Source organism: Syngnathus floridae, chromosome 14, assembly GCF_059516105.1.
Source record: "Syngnathus floridae isolate MCC-2025c chromosome 14, RoL_Sflo_1.0, whole genome shotgun sequence".
In the NCBI taxonomy this organism is placed as follows: domain Eukaryota; kingdom Metazoa; phylum Chordata; class Actinopteri; order Syngnathiformes; family Syngnathidae; genus Syngnathus; species Syngnathus floridae.
Window position 1 is genome coordinate 1721303 of NC_142426.1, and position 10049 is coordinate 1731351.

A 10049-nucleotide genomic window follows, 5' to 3' on the forward strand; every position below is an offset into this window, starting at 1 on the left:
CTGCGTCTCCCTAAACTAATCAGCCTACCACTCGGGGGGATTTTAGGCAGAAAGAAAAAGAGCCAGCGTTTACTAAAGCAACTGTTCAAAGGTGCCTTACATAGATCAAAAGAAATGATTTGACCATGAATTGTGTCTGGAGACGGACAATTGTCGTGAGAATTTGACCCTCTTAACATGAAATGTTCTCAGGTTTCTTTCATCCTCTATGAAAGAAGAATCAGAATTAAAAGGATTACTCTCAGTCAGTTCCCATTCAACCTTACAAGTGCTGGGTTCAAAAGAACCCATAGCGGACGAGCTAACAGAGAAGACGGGAGGGAGACTTATTTCATTTATTGCTACGGCGAGGCTTGAAGGCTTTAAATAGAACATTCAGGACAGACGACAGAAAGACATCAGAGAAATACCTTTCATTCACGTCTCCCTGAAGGAGAAGTTGACAATGTGGCTGATTTGAAAATTGAACACAGAGTCATCCGCGGTCGTCCGAGACAATGAGGGATGGAGTCATCTGCGGTCCTCCGAGACAACGAGGGATGGCAGCCGCACGCACCCATCCTAACCGCTTTGGCCCCACTGGCGCCAAAGAGAGCACGCTTAACAGGAACAAAAGCCAGGGACGAGAAGAGAAAGAAAGAAAGAAAGAAAGAAAGAAAGAAAGAAAGAAAGAAAGAAAGAAAGAAAGAAAGAAAGAAAGAAAGAAAGAAAGAAAGAAAGAAAGAAAGAAAGAAAGCGAGACGCGAGGAGATGCCAAGAGATCGGCGGCAGATGTTATGAAAATGAATAGAACATGCAAGATGGGCAGAGTCTGATGAAATTAGCAAATGGTTTCATCACGGCAAGGTGCCATTGCGCCATCCACGATTAAACCTTGCCACGCTATTCCCTACTTGTGTGTACCGTCATTGACTTTGGATGCAACATTTACGTGAGCAAAATGTGCGGAAATGGTGCATTGTCACGGACCAAGCGTGACAAATCAATGCTGTATTGAAACAAGCAATCTAACACATTTTATGATGTCATCTTTCTATTGAGCTTCACCCATCCTCACTCTATTTAGTTGATTATTTGGAGTCATGGCCCTGTTGATGCTGGGCTTTTTTTATGTTTTAAAACAAACAAGGCCGTGTGGATGTATACATTCATTGCAGACAAGGCCTATATAAAGCGCTTTAAAAATGCACTTACGCTGTAAAATGAAAAGAGAGATAAATAATGTAACGTAAAAAATAATGGAGTCAGTAATGTAACGTAAAAAATAGCTGTCCCACATGCAGGACAGCTATTTTTTCTTTCTAAAATGTACCTTGTGGCTACTTGATTAAAAAGCGGATTTCCTGGAGATTGAAAAAAAAATCCAATATTTCAAGGTACAATCATATCTAGCCGTTAAATCAGAAAGGCACCAACACACAAAACAAGAAGCGCCAAGACACGGCTGATGGTGATGTGTTGCACTGGCATGACTCAAGACAGCTGTTGATACATTCATATGACATTTGTGTTACATGGCCACCACCGATAACAAGCTAGCCTTATTCATTTCCAAGCGCTCAGTCACTCATGCAGCCATAGCTACATCCTCACCAAGAGAGGACACAAGCACAAGCTCGTCTCATCCGTCCATTCGTCCGAGCAGTAAGACATCATTTGCATTCATTAACATTACATTAGCACAAAGAATGATCTTTACAAAGCGGGCCGCTGTAGAGCGTCATCTTTAATTCATCATAACCTCAACACCCACCCACCCGTTTTACCTTCACCCATACACCCCATGCTCCTCTTTTCCTAGTTGCAACTGACATTTCCTCAATTTCGATTTATCAGAGTACTTCAGTTTCATCTTTTTGGTCTTCAAGCTTCCATTCGGTTTTGTTATTTTAACATCTACGTACTTGTTGTCAATGGCAAGCTGAACATTTTTGTCATGCCATCCATCGATGCTGGCCAAACAATCACTGAAAAAGAACTGAGCCCAAAATAAAAAGACCAAAAGGAGAAATATGATCAGCTTCTGTTTCATGTTTGCAAATTCGCAACCAAATTGCAGTCACATAGTATCGTTGATTTCTTTACCCCCTCGCTGTGGAATGGAACATATACATAGCTTGCGAGTAAGTGTTCATACATTTTCTAAAATGGAGCACCTGTGCCTTGCACTGCGCTTCAGTGCTAATAAACCCTATTTTGAGTCGCAATAGTAATAATATTACGAATTAATAGTGATGGGAAAATGAAGCTTCAAATTTGCTTCATGAAGCACTTGTGTTTTTTTGTCTCCTCTAGGCGGCAGTGTTGGTTTGAATACAGGAGTTTAAGAAATGCCAAGATAGTGTACCTTCAGTCCAATGCCAGTAATAATAATAATGCTATGATTGATTACTGGCACGGCTGATGATAAGGCAACGTTTCGATCTTTAGTTGTGCTCAATGGATGGGCCGTAAACTCGTATGCGTTTATTTTCAGTTCTTTGTGCTAAACGTTCATTCGTTTCTTTTTCCAGTCGTCATTACGATGCCAGAACTGAATAGGTGGTCCTAAACTTAGCAGCTGGTGAAATCTACACGTCTAATCTGAATTCATATAAAAATAATTCAACCTATTTCAGTCCAACACCAAAGGTTATTAAGAAAAAGGCAGCGAGGGCTAATGAATCCAATATTAAACCTCCCAGTAAGGCGAAACATAAGGAGCCGATTACGACTACTTTACAGAATGTCTGTGCCAAGAATGACTTTCCTACTTCCACCAAAGCGGGAAAATGGAACATGATGCTCCAAGGACCATGATTGAAGTGGTGTTGGGATTTAACCTTTCCCCAAAGGAAAAGAACTCCAGAATGGAAGCCAATCAACTCCAGCTTTGACATTTTCTAAACTTGTAGCAGCTGAAATCTGCTCCAGTTTTGGCCCGGAGACACAAGTGACTGACATGGACGACGAGCCTTGTCCAAGTCGCACTACAGATTGTGTGACGTTGACATTTAGAAGTCCAAACTATAGCCAATGGGCTATCTGGGGTGAATGAAATCCTCATTGTTTTTAAAGAGGAGCACCAAATACTGCTGACTGCTGAAAATGTCACTCAATAATACTCCCCTGCAGTCTCCGCTTTAATTAGGACAGTGGGCTTAGCCCTTAATAGATTTCTCAGAGCCACTAAGTACACGGTTACATTGGAGCAAAAACGTTTGTGTAAGGAAAATGAAGTGTCAAGTCCATGACCCGTTCTGACTCCCAAAATTCCACTTCAGTGTTCATTTAACGGCCATCTGAGTCGACCGACACGCACTCGGATTAAATACAACTTCAATTTATCTGAATGAAAACTGTTGAACCACATCACTAGCCAAAAAATGCATCAGGTAATGTTATTCTATTCGGAGACTGACTAAGAACTAAGAACTGTTTAACCAGAGCCTTGAAAGTGCCCTCCCTTTATCTTATTGGTGCTTGTGGGAAAAAAAAAAAAAAAGCACAACCTTCACCCTCCTTGAACCCAACGGAGCTGAATTTCAATCAAAGTCAAAGGATGGCTCTGGCCCACGAGAACCGGGCTTTGGATCGGAAGACAGTTTAACAGTCTTATGGAGGTGTGGAGAAATTAGTTTCGGCGCTGAGAGGCCTCAGGCATTTGGAGACCGTTATGAGTGTTATTCAATTTAGCCGTGATGTCCCTTGACCATTGCAGTGAGAGCCATCCAGGTAATTGATGCCCAAGTTTGCTCTTCCCCTGCCACATGCGTTCTAGAGTGAAGACATGCTGTAATCCCGCTCCCTGCAACCACAAGTGAGATGTTCTTCTGGGATCTGGTTAGTCCAGCTTTTCTGCATGCAGACGCATTGCTTCGCTGGGTTCACAAAAGAAGGGAATACATCCCAGGAGATGGGACAAGACATGGTGGGGACTACCGCAGACACTCATCTGCCACCCTTTTCTCCATCCGTGTTAAAAATACCAGCGTCCGCTAGAAAATGCCGTTCTGCACTCGTCATTAAAAGCTAAATCTACTGTCTCGCGGCATCTGCTAACATGCTCGGAGAAGAAGTCTATATTTTGCGAGATGGGCTTTGTTTTCCCTTCAGGGCTTTACTGGAGTTTGTATTGTGGATAAAAAAAAAAAAAAAGTCCTCAGACTTGGATCTTTTGACACGGGGTTGTTCTATGATGAGCAGGATTGAAACGAGGGAAAAAGAAATCGGGAAGGGGGGGCACTGAGGACTTGCTATTTGATGTACTACCTCCATCTGATGAAATTTCAAGCACTGACCTGCCCACAATTTGCTTGTGTCTCCTGTCACTCATGGTTCCATAAGCCTCTTGGAATGCAAGGACATTGCCTGATGCAACACTGAACTCTTCTGGGATGCTGAAATGTCATTGGACACACACACACATGCAGTCAGTTTTCCCACAGGGATGCTGGTGTTTTGAGCTTGTGCCACACACCCACACAAGCACACATCCTTAAAAGCAGATCCACTTTACAGCTGACCTTACGGCAGTTGCCATTCGGGTAGGCTGGCGGCTCAGGCCTTTGGCCCAAAATGTCACAGTGGTCCTGTGACACTAGCGGGAGTGCAAAAACATCACCATCAGCTTTCCGGACTGTCAAAACCTGCGCCGACAGGCCGGCATGTGAACGAAGGAAGACCAGGTCACGCTCCCTGTTAAAAATCCCCCAGCATGTGAAAGAAAAAAAAAGAAGCGCAAAACTACCACTCCAGGTAGTTTGTCGATGAGGATGTCCTCCCTGGAAACAAAGCGGCATGCAGCTCAACATGCAAGGCAAGGCGAGGCGAGACGCCTCGTTAGGCATGTGCTAGCGATTTGCTTTTAAATGGCACTGACGCTTTCTTCCGCACACGGAAACAGCAGACAGCATGTGTAAAAGCTGCTCCGGGCCGTTCAATCATTTCTCCGTTTTCGAAAGGAAGTAGGTGTCTGTCCAGGGCCAATGTGCGGGACTGAGTGCACATTTACAGGCTTGTAAATAGCTCTGGCAGGGAGAGCAGTGGTTTGCAGGTGTTTGGACAGAACACCACTTCTTGTTGCAGACGATATGGCAGCAGGCAGGGAGGATGAAATTCACCTTTGCAAAGGAGGAATGCTTTCCATCATTGAATAAACAAGGACAGCAGAGTGCCATTCAGGAAACGAAAACAAAGGATAGTGTCTAGAATGTCTTTGGTCAGTTCATTTTTGGGCTTCATTTTAAATTTCAAATGTATTTCGCTCATGCTGTAACTAGTATGTATAGAAGAAAGGTCAAACTCATTTGGGAATTTTTGTTGACATGAATCTACAATAGTGACAGTTTTTATTGCCAGATATCAAAAACAAATATGAAAACGAATGAAATGAACCACTGTCAACTACCATAAGGCCTTTGGAAATTTCAATGGTTATTCATGTCAATTTTATTATTGTCATAGAAGCGTGCTTGCCATTAATAGGCTGCTTCTCGTCAAAGAACTGTGGGCCAAGAAAAGAGCTGCAGAGTTGAAAAGAGGCATGACTGCCGGGTTGCAGGCTGCTCTTAAATGGTCGCATCTTGCCTCTAAAATTTGAAATCTTTCACCTGCTGGCTCATATGCCACCGCAAAATTTGCTGATTATTTTTTTTTTATTATCGTCATAAAATATTTATTGTTGGCTCCTGTGAGTGGCAATCATTTCAAAATGAGCTGATATTCCAACCAACACTAATTGCAAAAGGAAAAAAAGGAGCAAACACCAAAGAAGAAGGCAGGCCAATATGTGTTTTTGTGCGTGGAAATATACATTTTCCACAAATATTGTAAATATGGAACAATGGTTGGGGGTGGAAATCTAGAGTGCCAGAGCAGACAAATCCCGACAATGAGTCAGACGAAACCATCATGGCAAAGAAAGCCAGGAAATAGTGTTAAGAGTGGCTGCGCAAATTTACCTGGCTGAGGAATTGCAGGGCCAAAATCAAACATACTAAAGCACTTTAAGAATGAAGTCTTATCTCTGATCTTATCTTCTAAATTCTTTCCCTTATGACTTTTCATTTGGTGTCATGTTTATTTTGGGGTGCAGCACAACATTCCTTTCATAATACTTTTCTATGGGATGCTTTTCACTTTTAATCCCTCATATACATATACGTATATACATATACGTATATGTATATACGTATATGTACCTTCAATGGGACTTTCAGCTTTGGAACCTCACTCAAAGATAGTGATGAATGGTTTTGGAGGACATGGATTCACAAAGTCTGTTGTTCTAGTTTCACAGTCTGCTCCTTGTTAGTGTTGAAGCAATATGATTTGTTTTCCCTAAACTGGGGTCACAGGGGGAATGACATTCTAATTTGGGTTTAGATCTGAAAAACGAGGATTCTGTCTTAAGAAGCTTGTTGTCTCGTTGTTTGCCCCCTGTGTGACTTGATTTTTATTTTCATACCCTGACTTGATTAAAAGCAGTGAAAGAAAGACGTGTTTGGCTCCACTGAGGGGGCCGTTTGCTTTCAAACACAGGAGAGCAGATAAAAAAAGACAAGTTTAGTCGTTTCTCGGCAATGATTCAGAAATACTTTGCTCAATGTAAATGATTAACAAGAATACGTATATATGTATATTTCGCACTTTTTATGAGCTGTGACGTAACCAAGTCCTCACTCCCGTATTGATAAAAGATGATATCTTTCGTCATTAACTCGAGCCATACTGCACTGTGACAGTGGCGAGAGTTTCCACCAAATGAATTCAGTAAAGTGCTTTTGTGCGCCCCGAGCAAACACAGACTCTCTTGTTTTAGGACATGTTTGTTATCTTCTTATTAAAGTGGATGGCGCTTGGAATGACTCTCAGACACGACCGCAGCGATTTTGCCATCCCCTGTGGCGTAGTTAGCCCGGGTGTCCCATGACGGCTTGCTCCTTCCTCCTAATGATCCAGACCGAGCTAAACAAATGCAGGTACGCGGGCAGCAGAGATGCGTGAAGGAGATGAGGGAGCCACAGAATGAGTTACATCGCAGCTTTTTTCACCTTCAGTGGAAAATAACCTTTGTTGGACCGATCCAACTAAAAACTTTGCTCAAATGAATCATCTACCCCAAAAAGTCGCCCGGAATTGCTCTTTTTTTATAGGCCGCCTGATGCCTTTCTTGATACAAGCCTGACATTCTTATGAAATATTTAATGGCTGGCTGTTGCTACAAAAAACAAAATGCGACCAAATACATGAGAACTTCTGCTCATCCCCTCTATTCAATAAGGAATCAACAAGAGTGGTGAAAAAAGCTAAGAACCAACGTTTGGGTGGCTTTGGTGCCAATAGTGTCATAGGACAGCATTTTGGGGAACAAAATGTTTCAAAAGGGCTGGCAAAAGTCTGCTTTGAAAATGGCTTCAACACATCAAATATGCAATAGCAACAATACAAACAATGAGTCAATCTATGGAAGAAACAAAAAATAGGTAGAGCAACACAATGGGAAAAGCACACATCATTGGCATCATTCCAAACTAATATTGCCTATTTGCAATGGAACAAGAAAAAAAGCACGCAGGCCTTGTGTCATATGTCACTTATTTGACCTCCAGCATGCCAGCAACAAGTGACACAATTGCACTTCCATCAATTGCATCTGTGAGCGACACTTTGTAGTATCACAAGTTTGACACAGCACTAAAAGCCTTATTAGCGGCCACTACGTCCCTAGTCCGAACAGCGCCACAGCCGAGGCAAAAGCCAGCCCAATTTCGCATATTAGCCGTCACTCAGCGTGACAGTGAGGAACTAAAGAAGCGCACGCCCCACTGCCAGACAGCAAAACATCAAGTCGAGTGGCACGCTGTATAAAAGGTGTTTTGGCAGGTGTGCGCACAAACACATCAAACATTTATTGGCAATAATACTTGCAGCAAAAAAAAGATGAGCCACACGCACGCAAGCACGCACGCACGCACGCATCCAGGTTGACGACAGAGGATGCATTAGAAAAAGTCTCCGGGAGAACCCTCGCAGAGCTAATTGACTGTGATGATCCAGTAGCAGCACGCCTTTAAGCTTCTCATTTATCTCCACAAAGACAAGAAAAATGTGCATTGTTTTCTGTTTGTTTTTGCACACACACAGCAGGGATGGATGGGGGGGGGGTGCTAAAAAACAAACAAACAAACAAACAAATCACTCGCTACTGATGCGTGGCTTCAAATATGAAAATCAAGATAATCTCAGGCGAGACAACGGCTCCATAATCCGCTTTTGCTATTTGTACACCTGCGCTTACTGGAGTCAAACAAAGAACAATCGAGAGAAAACATTCCCTTAAGTAGTAATACTCACAGGATATTTTTGCATATTAACCGTAGGTGTTTGCCATTTTGATGTTGTAACTGGAGTTCAGCCAGAAGAGCTGACAGGTGGCACAGTGGTAGGATGATGACTTTAAATACTCTCTCCTCTGGGGGTCACCAAACCGAGTTGACCTTCTCTGCCCGAGTCCATTGTTGAAACACACAACTATACACAAACGCGGGGGGGGGGGGGGGGGGGGGGGGGGACTTGTTTTGAAATAACAAGCAGGCTGCCGGATTCTTTTGTATGCGTTCCTTATGTGTCACAAAGCAGACATTTGCGTAGGGGTTGCTAAAAGTGCCACACTGACAGCACGGCCGATACGTCAAACAAAAGCAGAAAGCGTGCGGCCAGTCTTACTGCCGTGTTTACACTGGCTGACGCTATTTGCTTTACATCACGCACAACCTTTATCTTGTGCGATAATAGATTGGAAAAGAAACAATTCTTGGCCGTTTGTCAGACTCGTTCTTACATCTTATCATCAAACGCGCACATAGGCTCGCTGAAACACACACACGCATGCAGGCACGCACGCATGCACGCAAGCACGCACGCAAGCACACACGCACACACACACACACGCACACACATACACACTTCTGTCCCTGTGGCAGTAGTGTTAATTCCTCCCAGCCTATTCGCAGTCACACACATGGCCACGGAGGCGGTCGGCGGCAGACCCTCGCCGCTAGATTACCCTTTGCTCTCGCCACAGATCTGTTTTTCTGAGAGGCTGGCGCTGGGATGAGGGGACTCAGCTGGCGGATAGTAAGTCATTGTCAGAACACTTTCAGCGGCCAGCCCCGCATTAGTGTTTTTTTTTTTTTTAAGAGCGCCACTGTTGCTAAGAGAGAGGGACAACAGGCCCGTTGCAGCTCGGCGGCACTTAACCTGACCTCTTCCCCCGAGGATGTGGACACAGGGAGGGAGGGAGGGAGGGAGGGAGGTGTCTGAGCGCCCCCCCACCCCCACAACTGCCTCCCTCCCTCCCTTATGTGCGCATGCATGTTGGCATGAGGTGATGAATCCCAATGCAAGAGAAAGAAAAACATCATTGAATGGTCTCGTTCTGTGCCGTTTCCCGTCCGTGCACAATACGTGATCCTGTTTTACTTTCCCAAACTTTGACCCCCCGGCACCGACAACCCCTGCGGTCAAGGTTACATTTAAGAGAGGAAAACAGTCCGTAACGACGTAACGAGCGTGTTCAGGACAAATACAGCCAAGACGCTCAATTAAAGCACAAACAAACAAAACGCTTCTTGGCAATTATTGTTGGGAACTGAAGAAAAGAAAAAAATGATAGGAGCAACTATTGATGGGCAATGGAAAATGAAAAAAAAAAATCAACAAAGATTGATCAAAAAATGTCTTTGTGAATGTTTGAAACGCTTAATTGCTTCACTACGCACCTCTAATCATTGATTCCACCAAATAAAGCCAACTTGTTTGCCGTTATTTAAACAATTCATGAGTTGCAACGTAACCGTTTGTCCAATACAAGCGGAGTAGACGTCAGAACCGTAGCACGACGAAAACCCATCAAATATCAACTTGGAGCAGGCAGGCAGGCAGGCGAAGGCAATATTTGTTTTGCTGCACGGATTGATACTAAATGCTTTTCACCGGTATCGGCGGACCACTTCGAATTAGATTAACAATCAGCATTGATGAGTCCACATACCCACTTAGAGCAC

The 10049-nt window shown here is 43.6% G+C and overlaps 1 protein-coding gene across 5 annotated transcripts in view; it reads right to left on the reverse strand.

Annotated features, from left to right (window-relative positions):
• Nucleotides 1–10049, reverse strand: part of LOC148386925 (ephrin type-B receptor 1-B-like) — a 116188-nt gene that overhangs the window by 86080 nt on the left and 20059 nt on the right. The window contains exon 1 of one of the 5 annotated variants that reach the window (XR_015862840.1): nucleotides 8338–8398. The exons of the other annotated variants lie outside the window; for them this stretch is intronic. The gene's annotated coding sequence lies outside the window, so the exon portion shown is untranslated. Of the gene's footprint in view, nucleotides 1–8337; nucleotides 8399–10049 lie in introns of those variants that run through there. 5 annotated transcript variants of the gene reach the window in all.